Here is a 9,583-nt window from a genome sequence, read left to right on the forward strand (position 1 = left end):
CATGCTAGGTTGATGTTACTTTTATCTCATGCCTGTATTTCAGATTATTTTTCTATTTTTGAACCAAAGCAGCAACATTTTTACTCTTCACTGAATGGTTGGTCCAGCAGCAGTGAAGGAACAGTTATATATTTCCAAGTCAGCTGGATGTGTGACTTGAGGGGAAACTTGACTGTAGTGGTATTGTTCCCATGCATCTGTCCTTCCAGGTGGTAGATGCTATGGGTTTGGAAAGTGCTGGAGAGGCTTGGCAAGTTGCTGTAATACATTTTGTAGATCTACCACCCATGTGCCCATTTTGTGGACAATGTATGTTGAAGATGGTAAATGGAGTGCCAGTCAAGCGGGTTGTTTATCCTGGATAGTGTCAAGATTCTTCAGTGTTGTTGGAGCTACATCCATCTAGTCAAGTAAAGAGTATTCCATCACATTAGTGACTTAATGCCTTTTCGACGTGGATAGGTTTTGAGGAGTCAGGTGAATAATGCATTGCAGAATTCCTGACCTTTGTAATCACAATATTTGTATGGCTTATCCATCACTTTCTGGTCAATGGTAACTCCCAAGGTGATGTTATTTGGGTATTCTGTGATGACAATACCTTGAATGTCAGAGGCCGATGGTTAGCTTCTCTCTTTTTGAGAGATTTGCTACCTGACACTTTGTCGCGTGAATGCTGCCACATACTTCTATCATGCTGGCCCTGATGATGTCCAGGGTCTGTTAACATTGACTGACATCCCATGAACACACTCTCCTTCAGGTCAAGGGGAGGCAATGGCCTAGCAGTATTATTGCTGGACTGTTAATCCAGAGACCCAGATGACATTCGAAGTTCGGGTTCGAATCCCGCCATGGCAGATGGTGGAATTTGAATTCATCAAATATCTGGGATTAAGAAAATACTAATGACTATGAACCAATTGTCGAGTGTCAGAAAAACCCATCTGGTTCACTAATGTCCTTTAGGGAAGGAAACTGCCATCCTTACCTGGTCTGGCCTACATGTGACTTCAGAGCCACAGCAATGTGGTTGACTCTGAACTGCCCTCTGGCCAATTAGGGATGGGCAATAAATGCTGCCTGGTCAGTGATGTCCTCATTCCATGAATGAATAAAGAAAAAAAAAAACGAGGAGACATGGGTGGTGCTGAATATTTTGCAATCATTGGCAAACATTTTCCACTTGTGACCTTATGATGGAGGGAAGGTCCTTTGAAATAGTTGAAGATGGACCTTGGAACCTATCCTGACGAGTTCCAGCAGCGATGTCCTGCTACTTAGATGGTTGACCTCCAACAATCACATTCCTTTTGCTTTGTGTTAGATATGATTCATACCAGTGGAGAGTTTTCCCTGATTCTCAATGACTCCAATTTTGACAGGGCACATTGATGCCACATTTGGTCAAATGTGGCCTTGATGTCAATGGCAGTCATTTTCACCTCTGGTGTCGGGTTTAGTTATTCCCTTCTTGGTGGGGCCAAAAATGTAATGAAATGAGATGCTTATTGATCCTGGCCTAAAATGTATGAACGTAGGAAATAGAAGCAGGAGTTGGCCATTCTGCCTATTAAACGTGCTCCACTCTTCAGCTAGATCCTCTTCCTCAGCCATTTTCCCACGTTAACCCCTTTATACAGAATATCTTTAACGTATAGAAAACTATTGAGTCCTGTTTCAATATAGAAACATAGAAGAAACATAGGAACAGGACTAGACTATTTGGCTATTCAAGCCTGCTTTTCCATTCATTATGGTCATGGCTGATGTACAATAGCCTGTACCTGCTTTTCCCCTATATCCTTTGATCCCTTTAGCCCTAAGTGCTATATCCAACTCCTGCTTAATAATACAATGTTTTGGCCTTGGCTGATTTCTGTGATAGTGAATTCCACAGGCTCACCACTCTCTGGGGGAAGAAATTTCTTATATCATTCCTAAATGGTTTACCCCCTGGTTCTGGACTTGCTGCTGTCAGGAACATCTTTCCACACCTGCTTTGTCTAGTCCTGTTAAATTTCTTATTTCTATAAGATCATCCTCATATACTTATTCATATTACTCTTAGATAGAAAATTTAAAAGATTCACCAATTTTTGAGTGAAGACATTCATCCATGTCCATCCTAAGTGGTTTCATTGGCTGAATTTTATTTGACCAACTGTGGTGATGGGATTTTAACCCATCCCAGAGCATCAAACCAGGTGTCTGGATTGCCTATCAAGTGACATTATCACTGTGCCAGCATCTTTCCTCAATATGGTCTAGAATCAAGTGATTATTGCAGAACTGAGAGAACTGAAACTGAAAATTGATGAGTAGGTTATTGGTTAAAACATTCAACTTGATACCTTTCATCATTTTACTGATGGTCGAGAGCAGACCAATGCTGTGGCAATCAGCTGCATTGGATTTGTCCTGCTTCTTGAAAGTAATGATGAGCAATTTTACAAACTCTTGCCCAAGCGGCAGTATTGTTGTAGCTCGTGCCATGTCCTATTCCGGCCCCCACCCACAACCCTTTCTCTGATATATAGATGATATCATCGGTGCTGCTTTCCTCTCTCGTCTGGATTTGGAAAGGTTAATCGATTTTTGCCTCCAATTTCCACCCTGCCCTCACTTTCACCTGGTCTATCTCAGACTCCAAGCTTCCCTTCCTTGACATCTCTGCTTCCATTTCTGGGGATAGACTGACCACAAGTATCCACTCTAAACCCACCGACTCCCACAGCTCCCTGAACTACACATCCTCACACACTGCTTTCTGTAAAGACTGCATCCCATTCATCTAGTTCCTTCAGTTCCTCTGTCTCTGTTGCATATGTTCAGATGAGGCCAACTTTGACAAGGGAGCATCCAAAATGTCCACCTTCTTCCTCGACCGAGGATTCTCCAGCACCATTGTCAACAGGGCCCTCAACTGGGTCTGACCCAACTCCTGCACTTCTGTCCTCACGCCCTGTCTTCCCACCCACAACAGCGATAGGGTTCCCCTTGTCCTTACCTACCATGCCAACAGCATCTACATCCAGAAGATCATCAAATGCCATTTCCGCCATTTCCAGCAAAATGCTACCACCAGACACACATTCCCCTCCCCTCCTTTGTCTGCCTTCCACAGGGACTGTTCCCTCCGGGACACCCTGGTCCACCTTTCCTTCACCTCCAACACCCCCACCCACAGCCCCGTGGCACCTTCCCTGCAACCAGTGAGGGATTGACACTTGTCCATTTACCTCCTCCCTCCCCAGTATCCAAAGGCCCAAGCATTTCTTCCAGATGAAGCAACACTTCACCTGCACTTCCCAGAATCTAGTCTACTGCATTTGCTGCTCACAATGTGGTCTCCTGTACGTTGGGGAAACGAAGTGTAGACTGGGTGACAGCTTTGCAGAACTACTATGTTCTGCTCGCAAAAAAGACCCCGAACTTCCAGTTGCCTGCTACTTTAACACACAACCCTGTTCCCTGGCCAACATTTCTGTCTCAGAGATAGTAGGAACTGCAGATGCTGGAGAATCTGAGGCGTTTTGGGCCTAGGAAGAAGGGTCTAGGCCCGAAACATCAGCTTTCCTGCTCCTCTGATGCTCCTTGGCCTGCTGTGTTCATCCAGCTCTACCCCCTGTTATCTCTGTCTCAGGCTTGCTGCAGTGTTCCAACGAAGCTCAGCATAAGTTGGAAGAACAACACCTCATTTTCCGTTTGGGGATCCTGGAGCCCTGTGGATTCAATATCGAGTTCAATAATTTTAGAGCCTAAACTCTCCCATATCCTAGCCCCCTACCCCACACACTAGGCCTTGCATTCACATAGCCACATAGCCTGCCAGTACACACTACCTGTTATTAGTCACTAACAGTCCCCGTTAACAGCTATTCACCCTCCTAGCCAGATTGTTATCAACTCCTTTGTCTTTCCAACTGCTCTTCTCTCTCTTTAGGCTCTATCCTTTTATTCTATCATTTACTCCCTACCCCATCCCCCTCCCTATCTTCTGCATGTAAACCGACGCTCTCCTAGCTAACGTCAGTTCTGAGAAAGGGTCAACGGACCAAAACGTTAATTCTGATTTTTTTTTTCTTTACATATGCTGCTGGACCTGCTTTTCCAGCAACTTCTGTTTTTGTTCCTGATTTACAGCATCCACTGTTCTTTCGGTTTTTAGAAATCTATTGATCCCTGTTTAAACATATTCAAACACTGAGTCCTCACAGCCCTCTGAGGAATAGAATCCCAAAGATTCACCAGCCTCTATCTGAAGACATTCCTCTTGATCTTAATTCTGAATAGTCTGTCCCTCATTCTGAGACCATGTCCTCTTTTTCTAGTACCCCTGCCAGGGGAAACTTCCTTTTTGGTTCTATCCTGTCAGGTTCTGTATGTTTTAATGAAGCCACCTACAATTTGATTAAGACATTCTCCTGGACTCAGTTCCTCTTGCTGTAAAGACCAACATATCATTTGGCTGTATCTGCATTATAAATGCTTTGTGAACAAGGAAGCCTATGTCATTCTAAAGTTCCACACTTCCTGTCAGTATTTAGAAGTACACTTTTTCTGTTTTCCTAAAAGTGGATTGTCCCTCATTTGTGATAACAAGGTATAGAGCTGGATGAACACAGCAGGTCAAGCAGCATCAGAGGAGCAGGAAAGCTGACGTTTTGGGCCTAGACCCTTCTTCAGACCCTTCTAGGCCCAAAACGTCAGCTTTCCTTCTTCTCTGATGCTGCTTGACCTGCTGTGTTCATTCAGCTCTACACCTTGTTATCTCAGATTCTCCAGCATCTGCAGTTCCTACTATCTCTGTCCCTCATTTGTGTTCCACCTGCCAAATTTTTGCCCTCTCACTTAGCCTTTCCAAATCCCCTTCAAATATCTTTGTATGATCCTCACCACTCTGACTTCCACTTAATTTTGTGTCGTTTGCAAGCTTGGAAAATTTTAATCCCCACATCCAAAGCATTGATATAGATTGTGAACAGCTGGGGCCTAAGTACCAATCCTTGTCGTACCCATTAGTTCACTAGATTCCAAAATGTGTTTCATTGTGTACCGTGTGTAAGGCTGCTTAATAAGAGGAGGCTGTGGTTTTGAGGTTAGTGTATTAACATGAATAGAGGTCTAGCTAACTAATAGAAGACAGATTTTGGATAAAGGGGGCATTTTCAGGATGGCAACCTATAACTTGTTCACAATGTTGGGCCCACAATTGTTTACAATCTGTTTTAACGACTTGAATAATGGAAGTGGTTGAACTATTGCCAAATTTGTTGATGACACAAAAATAGATGGGAAAGCAAGTAGTGCGGGTGACACAAATAGTCTACAGAAGGATAGAGACAGTAACTGAGTTGTCAAAAACTTGGCAAATGAGATACAATGTTAGAAAATGATTATACACTTTTTTAGTGTGAAATCCTCTGATTACTGAATTACCCCTAATTTCCTGATTCATACATTACCTCAGATGTTTGGCCTATGAATAACTCCCACCTCTGTGTTTTCTGACACTTGCTCTTTTTTACTTCCATCCAAACATACTCTGTCATGAGAACTAAGATCATGTCTCACTATGGTACTAATGTCCTCTTTAATTAACAGATCAACTATTTTCCTGTCCATTCTGAATGTCAGTCTTGCATACTCAAGTCCCACGTTTTGGTTTCCTTAGCCACATCTCTATAATAGCAGTCAAGTAATTCATATGAATTTGTTTTTGAGCTGGTGGACATTCAGATATAGAGCCCTTAATTTAGTAACTTCTTACACTTCTTTGTAAATTTTTGGCTATATCTGCTGGTACAGTGTTAACTTGGCAATCACTGTATCTTCCTGCCCTACAGTCTGTTCATCATTATTAATGTTTATTAATTTTCTTCATCTGTTTTATTTCCTTCTAATTTATTCAATCCTTCCTTATATGATCCCTTCCCACTCCTCCCGTTTTGTTTAAAACCGTCTCCCCTCCCCTAGCCATGCTTCTGGTAAGAGCATTGGTTCCAACCAAGATCAAGTGAAGCCCTACTCAACAGTAGAGCTCTTATTTCTCCCAGTACTGTTGTCAGTGCTGCATTAACTGGAATCTGTTTCTACTGCACTAATCTTTATCACACATGTACCTCTTAGATCTGATTTGCCATATTCCAGTTGGCATGAGAGGGAGGTAATAATCCAGAGATTATGACCGTTGAGAGTTTGCTCTTAAATTTAGTGCATAGGCCCTGATACTGCTCGTGTAGAATCTCTTTACTAGCCTCTCTGTGTTATTAGTTCTTAAATGGACAGTGGTAGGTGGATCCTTCCCCGACACTGCAAGATCCTGTCAAACTTTGGCAGATATTCTGAACATAAGTGCAAGGCAGGTGACACAGCTGCCTGGATTCTTGTTGCTGGCTGTCGAGGCAGTGTCAGTCCCCCTTAGTATACTGGCACTTATTGCTACATTTCTTTTAACTGCCCAACGTGAACAGCTTCTTGTTTTCTGGTCCCTTGGTCAGTCTGTTCATTCACACAATAGCTCTCATTCTTGAATTTATAAGCTGCAACAACTTCACACTTAGTGCTTAGTTGCAATGATTGAGACTCCTTCCCTGTCCTCATTCTGGGCCCCTCACCATCATGACTCTCAGACACACCCTTCGGCCGCTAACTGCATCAGATGACACCAACCTAAGGGGTGTGAATGCATTCTGATAACTGGCCTAGCTAACTTGCCCCTGCCTTGATGCGTCGCAATGTCTGCAACCTGGCCTCCAGCTCAGTAAGTCTGAGCCTGAGCCCGAGCCCCTCAATCTGTAAATATTGCAGATGTGTTTGCCCTGGATTGCAGTGGTAACAATTAACCTCACTTGCTGCAGTCATGGCACGTCATGTGTCCTGCCATCGTTATAGTGCTGGGTCGGCTTTCATTGAAGCTGGGTATGTTCATGTTGCTGTCTCCTACTGTTTAGCTGTTTAATTGCCTTGCACCATTCAATACATATCATGGGAAGATGATGGCCCAGTGGGATTATCGCTGGAGTGTTAATCCAGAGGTTCAGGTCATGTTCTGGGGATCCAGGCTTGAATCCCGCCATGGCAGATGTTGGAATTTGCATTCAATTTAAAAAAAGAATCTGGAAATAAGAGTCTAATGATCACCGTGAATCCATTGTCGATTGTTGGGAACAACCCATCGTAGAGGGAAACTATCATCTTTGCCTGGTCTGGACAACATGTGAGTCCAGGCCCACAGTGATGTGGTTGAGTCTTAACTACCCATTGGGATGGGCAATAAATGTTGGCCTAGCCAGCAATGCCTTCATCGTATGAATAACAAAAAAGAGTAGTGGACATGGCAGGCCTACAAAGCTGATTCTGGAATTGTTCATCTCTGTTCATCAAATACAGTTTCCACTGGTTAGCATACTCCAAGACCTGTATTGTAACTTCAAGAGATTGGCACCTAGTTTTCCGTACTTCTATGAATCAGGCTTGCTTCCTTAGTTTGGTAATGGTACTGTGTAGGATAGGCAATGGAGTTACAGATTGTGATGCAACACAACTCTTCTGTTGCTAAGGCCTTTCAGTGCTTTGAGTTCTAGATCTGTTCTGAAATTAATAAATTTAACACCGTCATAGTGGCACACAATGACTGGAATGTGTCCTTTGTGTGAGGATGGGATATTATTGCCACAGGGACTGTCAGTCACCCTTATCAATGTAGTCATGGACAGATGTATGCGCTAAAAAAACTTAGGTGAGGATGACATCAGGTAAGCTTTTTATCCTCTATCATTCTCACTGTCTACTGTAGGCCCTTTCAGACTTGACTTTTGAGGGTGAAACAGTGAGTTAGACTGCTATCAAGTTAAACAATTAGAACACATTATTAAACTGTAAGACATAAACTAGGTCACTTTGTTATTTGTCTCAAACTTTGTTAGTCCTATTAAATATAAATGAAGCTGGAAAGGCTTGCTGTAGAAATTGTCGTCAAGTTTTTTTTTTGTTGGGCTGGGTGTCATTCTAGATTGTTGATATAGTTACCCTATGTGTACGTTTGGAGAGTTGGAGTAACTAGTCTTTCTGAGAGACTTTCTGTGACTGACAGCTGGCTTTGTGCACTCACTAGGTTTTTTGAGCATTCTTCTGTGAGGAAATGGAAGCAACTTTAAAATCCTGAACAGCAATTAAGCAAAGCCATAATTGTGAATTTTCAGTTGTCTGTGATATTCATGACTTTAAAACAGAGTGGGATAAATGTATAGAAGTTAGAACTTTTCTGATTTTTAAAAAATTAGTACGGGGTCTATAGAATAGAATAGAATAGAAATTTATTGTCTCGTACTTTTACATGAAAACGAGTGAAAAGTTTTATAATGAAAATAATCATTATTAAATAGGTGAGAAGTTTCATCTGCTTTCCAGTCTATTGGAGTTGACCCAGATAGATAGTGTAATTTCTGAGTATAGTATATTTGTGAAGGAAATAAGCTACCAACAGTAAACACGTTACTTATTGAAACCTTGTCTTTTAAATCTTACTATTTAATCACAGTTGTAAACAATTGGTTTTGGAATAATTGGCTCTCTTTTCAGAAAGTGTTAATACTGTGTCCATTAATAATTTACATATTTCCATTGAATGCTTTTGCAGATCATGTTACTGCTCTAAAGTTTCATTCACGTTTGGGACTGGGTTTGAATTATTCACGAGGTGACGTGTAGTTAACTTTTGTCTGTGACAATAGGATACCAGTGGTATTTTCACATATCAAGCTGAGCCTTTAAGTCAAAATTTTCTTTAGTTTTGACACAATGCAGAATTTGTATGGTAATTTTAAATGTAGATCTATTTCTGAAATGAGTTCTAGGTGATTTCCAAATTATCACAGTGCTATACTTTAAAAGTAGGGCATTCTTGCTGATATGTGATACATACTTTAAAAGAATGACTCATCTTCTCTTCCTGTCATGTGATGCTGCCCTTAAGAGTTTATCAGATGAAAACTTGAAACGCCAGATGTGGCATCTGTATTTTTGCAATATGATTTGTTGCTATGTCATTTAAGTGACAGCAAAAAAAGAAACCGAGGCAAGTAGGCAAGAGACAATTGATGCTTAGAACTAAATAAAGCAGCTTTTTAAAAATTATTATTCATTCCTGGGATGTAGGCATGACTGGCTAGACAAACGTATATTGCCTATCCCTAATAGTCCATGAGAAGGTGATGGTGGCGAACCACAGCCTTGATCTACTGGTTACTCTTGTGGGTATAGATACATCCATAGTGCTGGTAGGAAGGGAGTTCTATGACTTTTGACCCCATGACAGTGAAGGAACGGCAAGGCATCCAAGTCAGGATGGTGTACGACTTGCAGATGATGGTGTACGACTTGCAGATGATGGTGTTCCTACTTGTTTGCTGGCCTTGTCTGTCTAGGTGATAGAGGTTGAACATTTAGAGAAGCCTTAGTGTCTTGTTGAAGTGTATCTTGCAGAGATACTGTGTATTAGTTGTGAAGGGAATGAATGCTGAAGGTGGTGATGTGGTCCAGTTTAAACAGGTTGCTTTGACCTGGATGGTGTCCAACA

The sequence above is a fragment of the Rhincodon typus genome, unplaced genomic scaffold (assembly GCF_021869965.1).
Source record: "Rhincodon typus isolate 14 unplaced genomic scaffold, sRhiTyp1.1 hic_rhity00000729, whole genome shotgun sequence".
NCBI classification, from domain to species: Eukaryota; Metazoa; Chordata; class Chondrichthyes; order Orectolobiformes; family Rhincodontidae; genus Rhincodon; species Rhincodon typus.